At 33.2% G+C, this 12,088-nt stretch overlaps 1 pseudogene; it reads right to left on the bottom strand.

Annotated features, from left to right (window-relative positions):
- Positions 1–10,551: 10,551 nt before the first annotated feature.
- LOC128210771 (uncharacterized) lies at positions 10,552–11,524 on the bottom strand (annotated as a pseudogene).
- Between the last annotated feature and the right edge of the window lie 564 nt (positions 11,525–12,088).

The raw sequence follows: 12,088 nt of genomic DNA on the forward strand, positions 1-12,088 counted from the left end.
TATGAACAATTTAAATTCAAAATCAAGTTGTCAAATGTTTCCACTAAGGTATCCTCAAATATCTGTTATATGCTTTATATGAATATGCAGTTGTGCACGTGCCTTTTCATGCCCATACAACTTGATCTTAGTACATAACTTGCTACTAAGCTTTTCCGGTAATTATGTTTTTACACCTTGAGTCAAAGCATTGCCACAAAGAAAACTATATAGCACAGCTCTTCACTTTCATGATTCATGTGCAAGACAGTTTTCCGATTGAAACAACAACTGATGCCCTTGTATAAGGCAATAAAAACGCCGGGATACCACTAAACCAATCTCATCCTCCGACAACTCCCGATACCTTTTGAGACATCCGAGGTACGATATTTTGGCATTTTACAATATTTCCTATTTTGAAAGTGTTTGAAATGGGTGTTTTGTATCAAGTAGTATTTTAATTCTCATAATTATTTAAGGGAAAGTGCATTTATGGCCAAAAATGTAACTCAATAGCTCAAATATTCGCGTTTCACCACACCTCAGATGTATAAAGTTTTGTGCAATGATCAATTCCGAGGATACTCGCAAAACCGATATTACTGCATCAATCATCTTCTATAAGATTGTTTGTTTCATAAGACGGATTACTCACATTTCATTTACGGAAGTAAATATTACATTCGACATATTTCAGGCCTGATTACAAGTCTATTCGAATACTGTCAGTACTTTTCACGAAAAAATCTAAATGACTTTGACTAGGGAAGAGATTGTAATATAAAATAACTATTATATTCTGTTTAAACTAAATAATAACATAATGAAAATGACACGGAACAAACGTGCAATTATATATTTAAAAATATCCAAAGGATACAAACATATTATGATTTGTTTGTGCGTTATCAATTTATAATCGGAAACAACACGGAAAAAGCCCAGTAGCCAAACTTTTAAGGTAACGGAACCCTGGCATTTTGTGAAGGCCTAACATACACTTAACGAGAGATACAAATATCAAACATAATTATGTTGCCAGTGAAAACGTGCACGGCATGGTTGTGTAATGTTAGTTTCTTTGCTAAGACATGTCGTCAGACGTACATAGACATGTATTATATATGGCATCAGTTTTAAGACATAATGCTTCCAATCGCTTTATTCTATGTCACATAAATTCCAAATTGAATATTTTGCTGGGTGATGTATCTATATTTGATTGATAAAAAACCGTAAACAGAGTGTTAATGAACACTAGATAAGAAACTGATTAATATACAGATCACTACAAACCTTCGCAAATAAGTCATTATTACCAAACGGTTATGCGCCTAACAAATAGCTTACGGCGACAGAGAACACACTTATTTGGATTGAATATAAAACAAGAATGATTACCGGCCAGACAACAAATATAATCCTGTCTGAATTCTGATTGTCTGTGCTTACATTTGTGTCAACTTGTAAACGCCGTTTCCTCTATGAGTCGTGTTTTGATTTCAAAATTGATACCAAATGTAGCATCCTTAAGTAATCCCACTTATTCGGAGAATATCTAAAATATTGCAGACTGAGGTAAGCAATTACCATTGATATGCACATCTGACCCACACTACTTAAATGCTTTACAAATGGCTGTGGCAAATGTCAAAGAGCATGGGTATGTTGTGTTTGGGGTAAAACCTTTTTAGCCCATACCTTTAATTAATGTAGGTATTGGAACATGCATTTTTTAATAACAAATTGCATTATGCAATAAATGTCTTAATAACTGTAACGACTCATGCACCATGCTTGTTGTTGCCAAAATAGCAGTTCTGTATTGTGATGCGCACGATCTTGATGCAAATGTAAACATGAATTTTGTTTTTTAAAACGTTTTACCACATGCCAAAACTGGAATTACTCTTAACGCTGTTTCACTGATGATCGAGACGGGTTTCCGTACATCATTTTAAACGTGTAATACAAGATTACCGTGTTTCGTTCATTAAAAAAATTATCCCGTTAAATGAACAACCGCAAAAATCGTACCGGAACATTACGGCTCTTTACAGACTTGTTTCTCTTTAAGTTTTAAAATAAATAAACCAGCTTTTTGTGTTTGTTTTTTTATATTTTATCTTGTATTCTGCAAACTCAACCTGCGTAGGGATACACACTTGGATAGTAAGAGGTGAAGTGACAGTAAAATTGTCTAAATCCGTTTTATATCCAAATGACGAACCTTAATTTTATTAAATAAAGGAATAAACGCATAATATCTGATTAAGAAAAAAGCAAGGAAACAGGAACAGTGCTATGTTACATCGTTCATGTAAAAATGACTGTGAAGGATTTTGGTCACGAATGTTTCCAACATCAAATAAAATGATTACGTTGTCACAAAAGCAAAATAAACATATTTGTCAAATTACATATAAGCACATGTATGGGAATTAGTTTAATTGTGTGTGTAAGTTTAAGAACATTTCCTTTTAATTAACTATGGAATGATTATGGCTTTGCTCGCATCACCTCTACTTTTGAATACTTCAATCAAAGCAGGAAGAGTATGTGAACTTTGTGGGGACTGTTCACCATGTACCAATGATTTATATGTACTGGTAACGTTTTGTTTGAGCTATTCACCATTGAACTATCCCGTGATGGTGAGCCTGAAACATTGAAATGGTCAACCGGTAAGAGTGTTTTTTATGCATTTTAATGAAAGACTTGCTGATTTTCGACTTTATTCTCATAACAGCTGCTAACAGCTGCATTTACAATGATACAGCTTCTCACCAGTTTCGATTACATACCAACTACAATATCGTGGCTATTTCCAATTATGCTATAATGTTAAGTAATTAGTAGGTAGAATTTAATAGTTCAGTGTCTGAGGTATAACACAATAACATTTCCTTTTACGCAAAAAATGATTATGAAAATTTTATAAATAATATCATCAGTAGCTGAATCTAGATTAGCTGTTACAATGTTTGATATGTAAAACGACTTGTTAAAAATTTAATATTATTGATCAGTGATTTAATACCCGCCTAAACATCTAATTTATGGTGTTCAACTTTGTTAAATGAAACACTATCTTTGTCCAGAAGTATCATAGTTTTCAGCTGACGGTCATGCAAAATGTGCTTTATTTGCTGTTTCATATACATGGCGAAAATTACAAGAACAAAAAAGAAAAAGAAAAGCTGGAAAATAATTAAAATATGTCAGCAGGTATTACAGATGTCAAAATATATTGTTTTCGGTCTTAAGGATTGGCTTCTGACACCTTTTTTTAAAAGTGTGTTTGCAATGCGTATATTCTTTTCAGATTAATTGATGAAACAATTATTCAATCAAGCAATGCACAAATCGTCAAACCAATCAATCAGTCAACCTGATGATTAATCAAGTACGAAAATAGCAAAGATACAAAAACAGAATAATTGAATGATTCATTTATAGAATATCAACCTAAAATACATTCGTCTTCTTGGTTTTTCCTCTGTTGATTTTGTTGGTTGTTTTTTTTTCAGTTTATTGATATACATTATATGATGCAACAGGTCTGATACGATCTCAGGCAAAGTGTTTGTATATATAAGACCTGTTTCGTAGAATCTCTACCTACGTCAAGTTCAGCAGGAATGTAGACTGCATAATAAGCTGTTATTCGGTCAGACATACAAATTGTATAATTTTCTCAGAAAATAAATGACATATGACAATTACACAGAGATATAAAATGCTATTTTGTGGTTTTATATGTATCATATAAGTTAAAGAATAAAATGTGTTAATAACATATTGCGTTTCGGTGCAGCTTACCATTTTCAACATTAGAAATATAATTGTTGTTCAAATGCACCACTTAAATAGATTTCTTAGAAAAAAATGTACTGTTTCTTAGAAAATTATATTATAAGAGGATTTGGATGTTGATACAACGTAAAGGAGATAATTCCAAAAATGCATTTGTAACCAACTGTCACAACAAAAGTGTTGTGCATTAATAAATGTAATGAATAAGTCGAAGTTAAATGCAGATACAAAATGATATAATACCATGGGTAACGGTAACACATGGGTAGCGGTAACACATAGACAAGGAAATTCCTTACATAACGTAAGATTGGATCATGTGCAAAGCTTGGTTTTAACGTTCTTATGAATACCAACGAGGTAATATTTCGTGATTACATTTTTATTCATAAATAACATTGACAATTATTGCTGTTTCCTTTTTGTATCGTTTAAAAAAAACATCTGAAGTTGATTTGGATGTATATCGTAATGAAAACATGGCACATTATCCTCTGTTTCAGTTTATTTTTATCAATGTGTCCCGTATCATAAAAAAACATGTAATTGTATTCGATTATCGTAGCATACAAAACTATACTATTCATTTCACGAATATGTTTGTTCTGTAAATTCACTATCGAGACAACATAACTTAGATCTCTTGTTGCATAGGAGTAAACACCTGCGGTATTCATTGGTTCGACTGTCGATTCAAATAGTCAGTAATTACAGCCGATCCGATATAGCTCACAGAATGGTATTCATTGATATTGGTGCCTCATTATAACATACGTTATATGTGTGTATGAAAATGGTTCGTTTGTTCACTTTAATCTTAGTCTACAGATATATTTGGATTGCTTCCATTTGATGAAAAGACGTTTTGTTGTAATCAGAAATTAAATTTAATGCACTTTTTAATAGCGTTCCAACGTGAAATTAAAGATCATCAAGAGGCCGTATGACAGTTTTGATTAGATTAAATGATATAGTCTGGAACATTTGCAGAAAAACACAAATAACATCTTGATATCGTCGAATTATTTTTCTGTACGAATACAAACGAAACTCCAGACAATGTGATAAAATTTTCTTCGTAGACTTTGTTCAATTCCTTACACTCCAAATATTTCATTGCAGAAAATTTAACCTTCAAACAATAAATAAAAAATCAGATATTCGAAATATCCTATCAATCAATTTACGATCAATTACGATCATCCACGAATAACCACGAATAGCTGCAAATGCTACAGTATTGTTTTCGGAATGAGGGAGGTATTCCGAATCTGCAACGGTTCAAATGAGGATTTTTAATTGAGTTTGTGCTTATATACAAAATGTTTCAGTTTATTCTACAAAAGGTCGCACAAATTCTTTAAAGCTGCACTCTCATAGATTGGACGTTTTGACAACTTTTTTATTTTTTGTCTTGGAACGAGCCAATTTTTGCGACAATCCATGGAAACCAGTTATATAAGTCTGTGGACAAAAATTAGATCGCAGATTTTTATATTTAAGTTCAAAAATTGATGTTTTATGCATTTTTCATAAACCGGTAGTAACGGTTTAAGCCATAAAACATAAATTTTCGAATGGAAATATGAAAATCTACGAACTGATTTTTTGTCAGCAAACTTACATCATTGGGTTGCAGACATTTACGCAAAAATTTGCTCTTTCCAAGACAAAAAAAAGTTGTAATAATGGTAAATCTGTGAGAGTGCAGCTTTAAATACCAAAAACTTCAAAACATACAATTACCAACAAATCCTTGACAATTCTAAACACAACTTGACGAAAAAGATGCCTTGGAAGAAAACGTGAATAAAAAACATTAGCCTTTTTCTGAAATGTCTCCTTACAAAATGAAAATGTTTTTGTGTCAAAATTGTCAACACCTACCAATCTGCAAAATATCGTGGCTTTTTGGTGGTTGCTGCTTTTTTAATTAATGTAACGAGAAAATGAGTTCAAGCCACAAGTCTTCATTTTTTATTATTTTGTCAACTAACTTTTCTGAATAAATGCAAATGCTTTTTGATCCAAAATCTTATAGAATTTACTTCGTATAATTTTGTCGAGTCCTTATTACCCCAAATAATGTCGAAAAGAGTGTAAGTTTTACTCCTGAAAAACATGTTCATTGAAACTATATTAAACATGATATTTTGAAACGTTTTAAATGTGGGCTTTCCCAACCCACTTTTGTACTGTTGAAACCCTTCAAACATAATACAAACGGGGCAAGTGGAATTAAATGATCACTTCTCTGATATCTTAGTTATATAAATTAATTACGTTCCTGTATTTAACACCTTAACAACGTTTGATGTTTTGTTTTTTAATATACTTTTAGAATCTTAGTGTATTGTGACCACTGGAGACAACATTGTTTGTATGAAAAATAGACAAATAAACTTTAAAATGTTAAAGAACAAGACTATTTTGTATTGTAGAGTTGTTTCTTAGATGTTTTTTACACTTTTTAAAACGAGCAACAATTTTCCAATTTTTTATGGAGTTGATTCTTAGACGTTATTATACTTTTTAGAAAGAGTAACAAGCTCTATGAGTAACCCTATCATAGTCCTCTTGTACAGATGCATTAGCTCGGTATGCAAGTGGAAATTGTACCCTGATCACACATTCAATCTTTGTCCATGCAATCACAAACTGTCGGTGTGTAAAATGAGTCTATTTGGTCACTGAATTCCTATAACGCTAATCTGTTCCCATTTTGGTTTTGGCAGTATGAAAATACGATAAAAACTGTAATCACTTGGACCTGGTTCAATTTAGTCATTCTCCAACAAATATTTATTTCGTCTCTAGGGTTTTGCCTTATCAAGGGATTCATTTTGAATGTATGTTGTTAAACTGGTTAAACGTCTTCTACAATGGCATAATGATTGAATTATGTCAATCCATGTTGCAATATTAAGAAATAGGTGCTCATATTCATGTATCAAATATTCAAGTTTGAACATTTGTGATGGTTACAGGCGATCAAGTTTATCATCTAGATTTTTCATAATATCCGAATTTCCAAGTCTAGTTGAGTCAATATCAGACTTTTCAATATGATCACATTTAAAGTCTGGATCAAACAAACATGTTTCTTGTGTGACAGAGTTTACAAGTGACACTGGAATAGTCAAAGGATAAGTTTGTCAGAGTATCCTTATTTCATGGAAGCTCATTTTAGTTGACGCCTTCCGGAAGTCTTAACAGTATCATTGACGTGGCGTGGAAACGTCAGTTTGGAATAGGTTTTAGTGTTTTTCCATGGAGGGTCACGTGATCAAAATGGATCAGCCAACATTACTTTTGTTAAATAAAACTATAAAATATGTTTAATAAAACAGAACCTTTATGAACAAACATTTGTATCGACTGATTAAAGAATGAAGGAACATCAAGATAAAAAAGAAAACGTATGTCTTAAACCGTTTTTACAAACATTTGGACATATATATTTGGTATTTAAAAACTTGTTCCCAAACTCGAAGGCTTAGTGTTTTCAATAGCTTGGTTAACGATCCGTAGGACCCGATTCATCAAAGCTCAGAAAAAAGTTATGGAGGATGGGACTTTACGTAACTCAACTATGTAATAATCAAGGCCGTATCATTTTCCTATTACCTCCCATTACTTTAATAAATGTAATTTAGCTTTCAATTTAAATCTTTTATGAAAATAACAGTGTTCGAATGATTATTTTGTTTAAAAATATTTTAAAACTAATTAGTATCAAAAGCAAACTGGTATTCCTAGCATTAAGAAAGTCATGTGATATGCAAATTTCATAGTGATATTTTGCGCGATAAATTGAGACTTAAAGTTCGGTTTTAAGGCATGTTTGTTATAACGATAAATTAATTTTTTGATTAAAAAATGTCAAAAAGGTTCAGAGAAGTCATTTAGATATGCATACATTTCGATAAGTTTATATTACTTGCAAAATCAGTTAAAGCATCTTGAAGTTCGAATATGATTTTGGAAATATATAGTTTCTTTCTTATTAATTGAAAATATTTAAAATTTACTTCAGATTCTTCTGTAAAACGGGCCCGTTTGTACTTCTTACATTCCTCTAAATACAGTAGAGTTTGTTTATTCAGACCATTGTATTCTAATTTTCGAATATACACTCATCTGAACTTTATTTAAAATATAATGATTGCTCATGTTTAGTAATACATACCATTAAACTTAAAATGTTTTATGCATACCAGCTCAGTTTTTTTATTATCATACCTCTCTTAATAACTGGCCGACTTTCGAATTTCCCCTATTCCCCCTAAGCTTGTGTCACACTTAACTCATTGCTAAAACAATAAAACCTTCAGTTCATATTTGTTCTTATTATAGCACCTTGGATTGTTATGCCCCAAAGGGTGGCATATTGAAATATGTCCGTCAATCCGTCTGTCCCCTTGGTTTCCGATCAATATCTTATGCTCAGGGTTCTTAAGCTGTGTAGGCAGATTGTGCATGACCAGCAGATAATGCTTTTTGATTTTGAGGTCAGCTAGTCAAATATCAATGTCGTGGTGACCTTAAGATTACCTCCAACTGAAGATCGGTTTCCGATCAATATATGAAGAATAATTTGGTCAAAGACAAATGAACCCCATTGCTTTAGAGGTCAGTGGGTCAAATATCAAGGTCGTTGTGACCGTAAGCTGAAAAAAACGCAGTTTCCTCTCACCAATTGAAAACTCTTAGGCTTAGTGACCTCGAACTTGGTAGAGGGTCCTAAAACATGACCAGCATCCTAACTATTTTGACGTCAGTTGGTCAAGAGTCAAGGTCGTGGTGACCTTGAGCTGAAAGTCCGAATTCGTTCAATAGCTGATTGTATCCATGTTCCTCGAACATGGTATGCTGGTAAAATTCATCTGCTTCTTTTTAGTCATGTTTCAAAACCATTTGCGGCGTCTTTGATGATTTGCATCAAAATAAGTCTTGTTATAATTCATGAAAGTTTTGACAGACATAGGTAGAAGAGACAGGACAATATTTCCAGTTTTACCATTTCACTCTTTAGCATTTCCTATATGCATTTGTTGTAGAATTTTAGAGTTGTCGCATCTAGTGTTTTATTATTTGAAATTTCAGTTTTTTTACTGTCCGTTGTCTTAATTATATTTAACATTAGCGGCGGCAGCTAAGTATTACATGTGTGGATAAAATTGTTTCTCATAGTTCATATTTAATTGCTCTTGGTTGTACTTTGTCTAAATGTGTATGTGTAATTTTACAACATTTTATTAATTCCTTACTGCATCCCTTTGACGATTATATGCGTAAGATAACATTTTATGTCTTATTGCACATGCTTACTTTTTTTTAGGTGAGCCTGTTGTTATAAGTTAAACTATCGGTAAAAGGCAATACATAGGTTATGTTGATATGTTATATGATATGTATAGAATAATACATGATTGACCATGACTTTTGGTTGATAATCGTTCCAGGAGGTAGAATAATTGCCCGAGGGCTTTAGCTGGGGCAATTATCAACCAAAAGCAATGCAATGGTCAAGCATGTTTTATCCTGTAGTATAAGTTTTTTTTCATTTGTCAATGATTTAAACCGGGTTGACAATTATGTTATGAAATAATAAAGGATTTGATTAGCATGAAGTCTGAAAGGTTAAAAAATGGGACAGAGCAAATTGAATTAATGGCAATAAATATTAAAATAACGCGTAATTGAAAATTAAAATTGCAAACCTTTTCTCACGTGTTTTCGGAATTAAATGGCCATATTTCCATTCTTCAAATATTTCCTAATTTACAAAGACTGATTTTAAGTTCATTTCAATATGTGAGCACAGCTATGGTCCATCAAGCCAATGAGCAGTTTTATTTGGATATGAGCTTTTATGACTTTTTTCCCATTTCGCTGGAATAATTCACATTTCTCGGCAAAATGTTGAAAGTTTTAAGAATCTCAATAAATAAAAAGGTTATGGCATTTTAAGTCGATAGTCGATAATTTCTGAGGGCTTTTTATGCATTTTTGCCCTTAAAAAATGCTTTACAACGATTCGCGAGTCGCGGAACTAGTTTAAATCAAGTGGAATATCAAAAACAAAATTCATTACTAAAATTACATTAAAACAAAGACTTGTTACTCTTTTATATCTTTATCAATGATGTTCACATTTTATTTAAATATAATAGTACTAATTCACAGACATCAATTTGTCGACATCTCCGACATTACGATACAAGTTACAATATAAACAACAAATACCAGTGTCACATGACATTCAACAAAAAACTCTGTACATCTTTCATATTTCAGATCAACTAAACTGTAGGATAAAAAACACCATCTTTGCTACAGTTTTTAGCCTCTGGCACAAGTCAACAGCACAAGATAAATTCTTTGTTCACTTTTTGTGCGTATTTTCGAGCTGGCCACATGAACATACCAGCAATACGAAACGGAGCCATAACGTTTACAACAGCTGTAGTTCCAGTAACCTCTTCGAAACACCCTTGGTACCAGGCATCTTGATATGCGATGACCACATAGACGTACATAAATACTGAACTGTAAAGCCAGGAAATGACTCAGATTCTACTTCGTCAGATTTCTGGTCAGTTGTCTTACAAAACTACTTCCTCTTGTTCTTCGGTTCAACTTGCTGTGTTAAAACGTTTTATTAACTTGTGCCTTCCGCAAGCCATAACCACCACTTCGGGAAGTTGTTCGGCAAACCTCTTGTAAATCTGTCCCATATTCCTCTTTTAGTTAAACACTAATGTGGTGAGAAAATTATGCATTCGGCCTTCTTTGCTGGAAGTTGGCAAGTCCCCAAAAGTGGTGGTCACACGCAAGGCTGGTCACGTGGGAGAAGTTTGTCCTTTTTAAAGGCTATTTTCGATTGCGTCCCTGCATATCGCCCACCTTCATAAAGTCTTAAGCTGTTTCTCCACAGTGCGTCTCATTGCACCACATAGCACACGATAAAATTTCAGGAGCAGTTCATGTGTGGGTTAAATCAACAGTTTGCCCTTTTGGAGTGATGAACTCAACTTTGGTCTAACCAGTCTTTTTCTAATATGTTAGCAGGTGTCCCTTCACAGTCCGATAGGTTTCTTCTGAGCCCATTTTTGTAAGGGTACATCTCGAGGTATCTGACCTCACCAACCACCAATACGGACTATGCACTTGGACGAAGGCTGCAGTCAATGTTTTGAGCATGGTCTGCACATTAGTGATATCCAGTCATCTTTATCAGTTTTAATTTGTTGTTTGGGCAATCAAAAGTCTTGGTGAATGATAGAAAGTCAAACAAGTGGAACAATATCTCTGATGACGTCTGAAACAGACCATTGAAGCGATTAACAAGTTAGTTGTCAATTAGGCATTTGATTACTTTGGCAGAACAGTGGGATTCTGTCCCTCAGGCCAAGGTGGTCTCCAGTTTGTCCAAATATTATACAAGTTGTGTTCAACCTTTCCATCGACATTCGGATTTTTGGACCAATTTTTGAAATACGGTAGCTGGTCACGATCTACTTGCTCGTCTGCTGCCAAACTTTATTCCTCATGTTTAGGTCTTCACATGCGTATCGGTGAAAGCCGAGGAGAACGTGGTGCATACAATGGAACTGCAGGATGGTGATTTTGGTATCTTCATTTGAGCACGGCTCAAGTTAATTGTCCCTCCATTCACTAAGTAATTCTCCGCACATTTATCATTCGCAGCCCGGTCACTCATATTAACTGCTAATTTCTGTGGAGACTCGGCCACAATGTTTGATACTCCTATATCGTTCGAATGTAATTCTGAATCAACTTTTGAAAGTTCTACAAAGTTTGATTTTGTTACGTCATTGATTTGTGCAGTAGTCTCAAAAACTCTCTTAAAACATTAGCTAACAATTTCACCATTGTCCAATGTGAGAGCAGTTTCCAAAATATTTCTCTTCTGCCAAGATGTACCTTCCCTGCTTAATCCAAAGCTTACAGATTTCTTCATTTTATCAGCTATGAAAAGAAAGAATTTGTTTGCAGATTTGAAAGTTCAATATTACAATGAAAGAAGTGTTTTCCAACTTTCAGTATGTCTGGTGTATTTTTTCAGGTTCTCATTTTGCAGATAACTTCTTAAATATTTTTATCGTACTTTTGTAATAGCTATTGAGCTTTTCTGCATTTATTTTCTTTTTCTGATCGTCTTGAAGACAAATGTGTTTTATGAATATACTTTAAATCAATTAATTCATCATAATTGTCTGACTTCTTCATCTGAAACTTGTTATAAATTTGTTTGTTTTTATAT

This window comes from Mya arenaria, chromosome 12 (genome assembly GCF_026914265.1).
Source record: "Mya arenaria isolate MELC-2E11 chromosome 12, ASM2691426v1".
Classification (NCBI taxonomy): domain Eukaryota; kingdom Metazoa; phylum Mollusca; class Bivalvia; order Myida; family Myidae; genus Mya; species Mya arenaria.